The 8,341-nt window shown below is 36.5% G+C and overlaps 1 pseudogene; it reads right to left on the bottom strand.

Moving 5' to 3' along the window:
- Positions 1–345: 345 nt before the first annotated feature.
- On the bottom strand, positions 346–3,348 carry LOC124973664 (protein unc-13 homolog C-like; annotated as a pseudogene).
- Between the last annotated feature and the right edge of the window lie 4,993 nt (positions 3,349–8,341).

The following is an 8,341-nucleotide window of genomic DNA, read 5'->3' as shown; positions in this document are numbered from 1 at the left end:
GGAGCCAAGGAGTAGACATCCAGCTGTTGTCTTTAAGGGCCTATCCTTTAATTTCACTACTCATTTTCTTGACAACTGATGCCACACTTGGTTAATATGAAATGGGGTTTGTGTCATGCCGAAGAATCATACTCCAATGAGTAGGGTTAAATTTGGAGCTCTTTTAATATGATCTATTTGAAATATGTTTTTACTTTAGATTATCAAATCCAACTTGCTGGGAGACCTACTTGCATGAAATCCAGTCCTTCTCAAAGAAGACATGCAAATTCCTCACAAGTACACTCTTCATCCAGGTAAACAGAACACTCAATGGCAAAACACTATTAATTCATACCGTAGCATTTAAGCATTAGTACCTCCAGTCAGGTTCTTCTCTTCCAACTGTGCCATTTGTTTCTTATAGGCCCTTAAAGCTGCCTCTTTGAAAGAAGGATGGATTCTTTTTGGTATTGTGATTTCCACCAGTTGCTCAGGGATATTTTGGTTTTCATCTTCCCTTATTTCCATTTCAGATGCTGGGTCGTGTAAGGGTTCCAGTTCTCCTTCACTAACCACATCATCTGCCTGCCCATCATAACCCTCATCTTGTGGGGTTTCATAGGGTGTTTCATATGAATGGTGATCATATTCCTGCATTTGTTCATCTGTTTCAGTAACACAAGTTCTGTTTTCTAGCTTAGCAAGGACTTATTCCATGACTTTGACACAATCTGTTTCATTATCAGTCACTGGTTCACTGTAGTCCTCCTCGTCCTCTGCTTTGTAGTAGTAGGGCTCTATGTAGACATCAGAGTCAAGGGTGGTACTATATTCATTGGCAGTTGATTGAGATAACATATGAAATCTTCCCATTAAAGAAGAGCCACTGTCCTCATACCCACTAAGACTCTGTGTGCTTTTGTTCCATACTACTTTCAAGGCTGATTTAGCTCTCTGGGGTGTAGATACAAATTTTGGGAAACTGAAAGTCTTATAATAAAGGTCAATGCTTAATTGACTATGCCAAGATTTGGGTGGGGCATCCTCTGAATCATCACTTTGTAGTTCACTTTGACTTTGATACATCATGGGCAACTGGCTTTGGTTTTGGTACAACACATTAGAAGTAGTTTCCTGATACAAATCATATTGGACAACCCACTGGCCTTGTGGTTTATTATCTAAGCCAGGGCATGGAGAAGAGTTGCCATCCTGGGTTAAATCAAAGCTTTCAGAGTCATCTTGCAGGTCACTGTGGCATTTTCCTAAGTCTTCTAGGTCTTTATTGAAGACATCCAGCTGTTGGTCAAATAAACTGTTTGTGTAATAATCAAAAGCTTCCTGGGTGGATGAGTCTAAACATAAATCAGCTCCTTGTTCTACTTGATTCCATTCCTTCCATGGGGAAAGATCCTCAGGGGAAGAGAGCTGAGAATCACTGTAATGACTTTGGTCTCCAGATGGACACACCATGATATTACAAATTCCACTATCCACAGTTTATGTGTTCTCAGTTTCACTCTGTACTTGGACACCTTGAGCACTCTCATTCAAATCCTGGTCCTGAGGACTGTCATACAAGGTAGGTACACCATCCTGTTTTCTCTGCCAAAGTTCCTGGTCTGAAGATGATACAAGGGAGCTCCCATTAGTTCTAATAAAATACTGATTTTCTGAAAAATCTTCCAAGTAAGACTGACACAGTTTGGAAAAATCTGACTCAGAACGACTAAGTTTAGCAGTAAAAAATCACTCTGTGAATGCCAGAGAGGCATTGCATCTGCATATTGGGTTGTGGTTTGCTTTTTCAAGTTATTTGATTCTGGCAATTATGAGGGAATGTTATCATAATCTGATTTACTTGGACTAAGCTATTAGCAGTTTTATTCTTAGATCTGGCACTGTGTGATTTTGAGCTTGACTTGGAAGTACTTCCTTTTCTTGGAAACTCTGGTTTAGAAAGCACAGCCTAACTGTTTCTATTGAGGTCAGATTCTAGCTCTCCATCACTGTCATCAGGTGACTGCCAATTGTTCTCTTTGGTTTTGGGCTCTGGAGTAGATAACTTCATATCCATGCTCTCATATGTCTGGGAAGATGGAATTCCTTTCTCTTTTCTTTCTCTGATATCATAAGTCAGAATATCTGTTGAGATTCCAATGCCTGTTTCCCTTGAGTTTATATGATTTTTTAAAGACAGAATTCTTTGCTGAGGGGTTTCAAAGTATACAAGTATGGGTCAAGGTTTTGCATTTGGGCAGTCCCTTTGGTGTCCTATCCTTTGAGCAAATTCAATTTTAATAGCATTTGGTGTATCTGAGAAAGTCATTTTATCTATTAGAATTTGTAACACCATACTTTCAATATATTCAAATTTTTCTTCAGGCACATTTAAAAATCTCAGGCTTACTTTGCTACCCATATGACCTGTTTAACATAATCATGGATGTCTCTGGTTTCCCTCCAAGACTGGACAAACCCTCTACGGAGCTGTTGGAATTCACATTGCACTACCTCCACACTGCTAGAGATCACATCGATGGAGTGCTTGAGAGCATTGACATGCCCTCATAGTTCAGAAAGTTCTGTTTCAGTCTGACTTATTCCCTAAAGTTCCTTAAAGATCATTTCCATGACATCATGCGTTTGGCTAATGCAGCAGAGGAACTGAACCCGGGCTCTAGATCATTTGTCTTTGTTTTTCAGGCAGTTTGTCTAACTATATGCTTCTTAATCCCCCAGACTTCTTCATGGTGCTCAACTCTGAATCTGAGGAGACACATTCTTGACTCTTTTTCCATTTCCTTAGCTTTCATAAAGCCCCAAGTTTTAAGCTATGTAGAGTGCACTCCCCATCAGAACTGCCCTCAGAGGGTACAAGACTGCCTGATCTCTTCCTATTGTGTCTAACTGGCGTGGTGTGTGCTGACTGTAACTGGTTTTCTGTACTACTTCTTAGTTCATTTAATGATTCTGAGTAAGAGCTCAACTGAAGATAACTCTTGAAACAGATTCTCATTATCACTGTTAGTTACATTAATTTTCTTTTGTAGACCATTGGCAATAACCACTCGGTAACTGAATGTTGGTGAGAAGGAAAAGTCTTTATTTGCATCGTCTTCTTCAGTAGATAAGTTGTGAGTGGATGAACCCTTTGCAATCTTCTTTAAAGTGCTTTTCAAGGTATTAGAAAATTTGGGGGGTTTGGTGTGGCCCGCAGTAAGAAAATCTTGATCCTTTTTTGCTGATGATTCCCTTTTTTTTTTTTTTTTTGGTTGTATTTCCAAATTTATTTGTAAACATTCCTTTGCAAAGATTATGTATACAAGGTAAAATCAAGCTCTTTATAAGATCAGACACCACGGAAATAAATTAGTGCAAGCTTTTCTGCCCCAACAAAGTAAACAAGGTATCAGAATGAAAATCGGTAAAACCAAGGCAAGCATCACTATTCAAATGTTCTGTGAATCACTGGAAATAACAGGAAAGGTAACTGTGACTCTGCCACAAGGTCAGTGTCCAGTGAAAACCAGAAGTGAAGCTCCATTTGTGAAAGACATTCCTGGAGTAAGGTATTCCCAAATCTTTCTCATTTCCACATGTTTTCCTGTACTGTTTGAAAAGAAAGGAATGTTAAAATGAATATATAAATTCCATCCTCAATTCATCCCACTATCAAAATTTTTTAAAAGTATTTATAACTCATAATGCATGAAAAATTGCAGAGGGGTCAAGGGAATAATCTGAATTTAAATACAAATTTACTTAGAGATTTTTATTTCTTTTCCTAAATTGCTTATGGGTAGACATAACTGAAGTAGTAATAAAAGGCAATAAAGACTATTCTTAAAAATATGCTAATAGAATGACAATTCATAACTAAAAAGAATAAAAAAATTCAAATGACAATTCAGATAGTCATATTAACTTTGTAATGCAAGTTCTACTTTATTTTCTTTACTAAAATTGTTTTTGCTCACAGAAACAGAGACTTAAATTTAAATATATTCTCCCTACTCCAGAGTTTTAATTTACAAATTTATATTATTCATGTATGAAAGATTTTTTCTTATATAAATAATCTCTTCTAGTTATTTAATGGTTGGCAATTTCTTAAATAATAACTAAAGTAATCCAAATAAACATATTTCATATGATGAATAAATACCAAGAGAAAATAGATCTTATATAGCTACCAAACTCTTTAATGGAATATCATGACTTGGAAAATAACTCAGGGTAACATCAGATTAGGCATTGTAAAACTGGTAAAAATACATTAGCAAAATATACTTGAAACTACAGCTGATACATGCAAATTTTAAAAATACGTGACTTGAGGCAGCAGAAACCAGCTAATCAACCAGGTCAAATTTGTCAGGATGGCTGAAAACCCATGCTGGGGGTTAGAGCCATGACAGGAGATGGATTACCAAATCACACATGTAAAATAATTGTGCTATGGATAAAATAAGCATACAGGTAATCAAGAACTAGTCAACTAGAGTTAACTCTAATTTGTTTTATTGAAATGCAAGTAACTGCACAACTACATAATCATTATAATGACTACTTTCTTGAAGAAAATAAATTCATATTTATTTTTTTACTGGTTTTATTGGTTTACTAGTACAGTGCCTTTCAGGTACTAGAGTTTTGTTGACTTGAACTGAATATTTTATCACTGAAATGACTCCCAGAATAAAAGTAACAGTCAAAAGTCTTGCTGGTATTGAAGTATGCATTTGGATAGGTAAAACATCTGCCCAATTCACCAAAGCATAAATCATGAACTGCAAATTGTTGTAGGAATCTACTGAGCCTTTTTTATCAGTGCATAAAAATTATACAGAATAGTGCATTTCATTGTGGCATATTTCTATATGCAAAAAAACATAATTTCTTTATCAGCTCCTTCCACTTGGAAATCTGCCAATTTCACTTCAATCAGGTTCTGCAGGGACTTGGAGAATACATGCTCTGGCCAAGATCCAAGCTTCTCAAGAGACAGAGGAGTGTAAATGAGAAAAGGAGGGAGGAAAATGGGGGAGGGAAGGAGGCTGACAAAAGAAAAGCCTGTGTCTTTGTTCTTTCTTGGTTGTTAAGCTGTCTGAAGGTAATTCCTCTTCTCTACAATAATTTGCTATTCATTCACAATTACAACCTAGGACCTGTTTTCTACTAATGCAAATGTCATGAAATTAACTCCCAAATTAAGTTCCAAGGGCATTTATTATATCCCATTTTAACTTCTGCTTCTAAAGAAAAGGTTTTGGAAAGTAAGACAGCCATGGGATAAATAAATTGTTTTAAAGACAATTTTGATAGGAAAGCATTCCACCAATCACTCAATTAAAAATCCTGGGTTTCCCACACCTAGAAATACATACTTGCTTTTTTGTTTTAATGAAAGTAACAATCCTATTAATGCCTCTGATGTTTTCATGTCTATATTTCCTGACTTGCATTACTAATTTAGTTATTGTTCTGGGCAATAATTGTTAGAAAAAGTTTGAGCAGGTAAGTTGAATTTGAGTTGAAGTCCTACTGTAACAAACACAAATCCATGAGCACCTGTCCACAATTGCATATATGTCTACATCCCAGTCACACAATGACCTCCCTAAAGCCTTACATTTTCTCACACCTCAGTAATTTTTATGTTCCCTCAACTAGAATATCATTCATATCCAGCCTTCCCTCTCTGTAAAAATTGTGTTTGAATGCTAAAATCATTTTTCCAGTGCACACTTCATCCACCATTCAAACTGAGCTATTCTCAGTCACATACTCCAAAGACCCTATTAATTGGTCACTATTCTTCTATATTACAATCCAATATCTGCCTCCCTCCACTGGACTATGTCCTCTTTAAGGTAAAAGTTATGTCATAACCAAACATCCCAAATTTTAAACATCAAAAATTCAGCACACTTAATAAACAATCAAATTTTTATTGAAGAATTAGCACATTTCATCCACTTGCTAAGTATTTCTCCCTCATTGCCCAAAATGAAACTCTGTTTAAAACTTGGTCATTTTCCTGAATTACTGATCACAATTAATGTTACCACAATCACCCACTTACCTAGGACACATTTTAGATTCCATAGGATCCATCCAGATCCACACCTGAGGGGTCTGTGTCATATCTCATTACTGAAGCAATTATAAACTTCATAGTTTCTTATCTGGACTGTTACTATTGTGTCTTAAATAGTATTCCTAACACTAATTTGACCCTTGTCTCAAATACTAAATTGCTCTAAAATTAATGTTAAAAAACACATTAACCCACCTACTTAAGACATTACCTTTAGAAGTTCGTTTCCTGTCACTCCCAGGAGCACACCTGTCCCAGTGAGATTCAGGATAGCAGCTCCCTGACTACCATATTTTTGTCTCAACAGTGTACCTTTTCCCATAATTTTTCTTCTGCCTTCAATTATTTTCCCCTTCCCCTTTTCATATCGCTGTGATGGATATTTATATAATACCTGTACATCTTGAATTCAGCAATAGGACAACATTAGACCTCTTCAAATTTCAGTACTTCTGTGCTACCATAATATCCAGAATGTACCTTGGTTAAAGTAACACCAACAGAAATTAGTCACATGAAATACTTTACCTGTGCCTCTGTCTGTCCAATCTGACTAAACTCTTGATGAGTAGGGGCCATGTTATACTTACCTTTAAATATTCATATTGTTTGATACATAATACACTCATGGTGTTTGTAGAATAAATGAATTAATGTAGAAACAAATAAATTAGTGCACAAATAGCAAATCCATGAATTAACAGGTAAACAATAAAGGTTCCAAAAAGCCTGAACTGGGCCTTAAGAAACCCAGAGTAGGAACTGTGAGCAGAAGGCAGGTAACACAGACGCTCATGTAATGTCCATACATGGAGCAGCTTCTACTTTGGCCAAGAAATACTTATGATGGAGACTAATGGATGGAAAAATGTAAACAGAATGTAGAAAATTTTAAATTTGGCCAAAACAATCCTGAGTAGGAAGAGTGAAGCAGGAGGTATCACAATACCAGACCCTTAAACTATACTACAGAGCAATAGTAATAAAAAAGGAATGGCATTGGCACCAAAAGAGACATGAAGAACAATGGTACAGAATAGAGTACACAGAGACAAACTCACATAAATAGTTACCTCATACTAGACAAAGGTGCCAGAAACATAGAAAAACTAGCCAGCTCACAAATGATGCTGGGAAAACTGGAAATCCATATGTAGTAAAATGAAATTAGACCCCTGTGTCTCACCCTGCACAAAACTCAAACTCAAAATGGATCAAATGCCTAGGAATTTTACCATCGACCCTGCACCAAATAGAAGAAAAAGTAGGTCCAAATCTCCATCATTGTAGGCTTAGGGCTAGACTTGTTAACAAGACCCCCAAAGCTCAAGAAATCAAAGCAAGAATCAATAAATGTGGTAAATACCAACTAAAAAGCTTTTTCTCATCAAAGGAAGCAATAATGTGAAAAGAGTCAACAGAGTGGGAGAAAATCTTTGCCACACGCACTCCAAATAGACCACTAATCTCCAGAATCTATAAAGAACTCAAACATTACACTAAAAATACAAAGAACCACATCAATAAATGGGCCAAGGAACTGGACAGACACTTCATAGAAGAAGATTTACAAGCAATTAACAAATATATGAAAAGTGTTCAACATCTCTAGTAATTAGAGAAATGCAAATTAAAAGAACTCTAAGATTTCATCTTATTCTAATTAGAATTGCTGTTATTAAGAACACAAGCAATAACAGGTGTTGGCATGGATATGGGGAAAGAGTCACACATTTACATTGCTGGTGGAGTTGCAAATTGGTGCAGTGACTCTGGAAAGAAGTATGGAGATTCCTCAGGAAACTTGAAATAGACCCACCTTTCCACCCAGTTATCCCACTCTTCAGTTTATGCCCAAGGACTTAAAATCAGCATACTACAGTGGTGCAGTCACATCAATGTTCATAGCAGCTCAATTCACAATATCTAGATTGTGGAACCAACCTACAAGCCCTTCAATAGATGAACAGACAAGGAAAAAATGGTATATATACACAATGGAATATTATTGAGCTATAAAGAAGAATAATATTATGGCATTTGTAGATAAATGGATGGAATTGGAGAATATCATGCTAAGTGAAATAAGCCAATCCCCCCCAAAAAACAAAGACCAAATGTTTTCCCTGAAAAGTGGATGATGTTACATATTGGGAGTGGGAGGGTTGGGGGTAAGAGAAGAATGGCAGAACTTTAGATTATGTAGGAGGAAATGAGAGGGGGAGGGGTGGGGGTCTGAACGATGTTGGAATGAGA

Source organism: Sciurus carolinensis, unplaced genomic scaffold, assembly GCF_902686445.1.
Source record: "Sciurus carolinensis unplaced genomic scaffold, mSciCar1.2, whole genome shotgun sequence".
Classification (NCBI taxonomy): Eukaryota; Metazoa; Chordata; class Mammalia; order Rodentia; family Sciuridae; genus Sciurus; species Sciurus carolinensis.
The sequence above is the reverse complement of the archived record's forward strand: the minus strand, read 5'-3'. Positions and strand labels throughout refer to the sequence as shown.